Raw genomic sequence first — 2183 nt, forward strand, 5'->3', positions numbered from 1 at the left:
CGATACAGGTCGGAGAGTTTCGAACAGGTTTCCGCCGATTTTTCCGCTCGCCACTAGGAATGATTAACCGATCACCACGATTTCCGTCATCCGAGGGCGAGAGAGACTCGGGTGCCGCGATTGCGCAAACCCCGTGCCGGCGAGATGCGCGATTTTTCGCGCGACTCTCGTTAAGTAATCGTCTCGCCGGTGAAATGTAAACCGCTTCGAATTTGGCCGGGAGCGAGACACCCCGAAGCGTCGCGTGGTCGGCGGCCGCGTGAAAGGGCGCCGCGCGATTCTCATAAAAGAAGCCGGTCGCGGCCGAGCGCGGACAGTTCGCGCGATCGCCGCGCATCCCTCTTAATTAGATACGCTTCTTCTTCTTCTTCTTCTCGCCTCTTAGCGGCGCTCTCGAAACGGAACGCGGGAACCGCGCGCGCGTGCAAACGGAGGAAAGTGCGAGGACCGTTCTAGATCGTCTTCGAGTGGATCAACGACGCGAGGGACGAGACGGTAATTGAGACGTTCGTCGCGGCTGCTTCACTTATTTTCGCGAGTCCCTTGGTTTCTTCTCTTCCTTGGAAGCATCTTTAAGATCTTCGCGGTGGGATATTCGCTATCGAAGCCGACGGTGTGCTGTTCTTCTTCCCAAAATTGCCCGCGAGATTTTTGTATCTTAGCCTCTCAATTTCTCGGGCAGTGCGTCACGTTTTACGGCCGATTCTCAAGCGAGAATTTATTCGTCGCTGTTTTCGCTCGGCGGGCTGTGTGCAATTTTTCTTTCGGTTCCGCGGAAAGGAGTTTTTATTGTTTATGGCCCTCGCTGTGCCGGAATACGCGGTGATTTGAAACACAAAGGTTGCGGCCAGGAAAGAGTTGATGCTTCAATGCTGCAATGTTTTCTGTTCGAGGAGGACCGTGATTTAAGTGCTGAATATCTTTTTCATTTTTCTGGAAATATTGTCCAAGTGCTGTGATGTCTTCTTGTTTTCGACGAAAGAAAATTAAATATTGGATGAGGATATTTAAGACGCTTTGGTGAACAATAATTGTTGTTTAGATAGTAATTCTTGCTAAAAATAATTGACAATTATTCTTTGGTTTGGCAAAGGAAATTGGGTAAATAGTGACTCTTGAAAATAATTGACATTAGAGTGTGCAAATATCTTCTTTATTTCTGTGATAAAAGATTATAGTCTAGATCTTAATTTTTACAATAATCGGAAGGAATTGTCTAAATGGCGACTTTCGCTAAAACTAAATTGTCATTAATATGGCGAAATATCTTCATTTTTTAAAATAACTATTTGTTTTCTAAATAATAATTCTCTGCTAAAAATAATTAGGATTAAAACATTAATATATCATCTTTATTTTCGAGGTGAAAAATTGTTGCTCAAATAATAGTTCCTTGCCAAAACTAATTGACAGAATGATAAAATATCTTTTCCATCTTTGCATCAAAGATTGCTGTCTAAATCCTAATTGTTACTAAAACCGATTGACAACAGAATAGTTAAATATTTCCATCATTCTTTTTTTAACGACAGTTGTAGTTTAAATAGTAGTTCATATTAAAAATCATCGACACCAGCATGATAAAATATCTTCTTAATATTCATTAACAATAATTATTCTCTAAACAATACAATATTTCCTTTGCTTTCGTGAAAAATAAGCTACAATTACTGTTAGCTACAATTACTATACTTCCCTGAACAACGAAGCTTGAAATGCATTAAAGGATTACATTTCTGTAACAAAACGTCAGAAGATAGATTGTACCGAGAACTTTGATCGTTTGACCCGGCACATAAAAAACACACGACACACATGACTTCATCTTACACTTCATACACACACACATACACAGAGACGCAAAATACTCCGCGTTCTAACCGCGCGATATCCATGGGACCGGCTTAATGAAAAGCAACTTCTCATCGAATTCAGCTACATTGCCAACAGAATCGCGATAAATATTCATGTAAGAACAAAAGAAGAATGCTTACTTTCTTCATCTTGAAGAAGAAAGCTTCTTCTACCGGAATTTAATTAGCAGCCGAATTAGCAAACACAATCGATGGGACGCTCGCTCTTGGAATAGTTCCCCCCCCCCCCCCCCCCCCGATCACGGCGAACTCCGCGCGCCGATCCGACCGAAAGTCGTTCGAACTTCGTTTCATGAATATTCCCCGTGA

The sequence above is a fragment of the Augochlora pura genome, chromosome 10, assembly GCF_028453695.1.
Source record: "Augochlora pura isolate Apur16 chromosome 10, APUR_v2.2.1, whole genome shotgun sequence".
Taxonomy (NCBI): Eukaryota; Metazoa; Arthropoda; class Insecta; order Hymenoptera; family Halictidae; genus Augochlora; species Augochlora pura.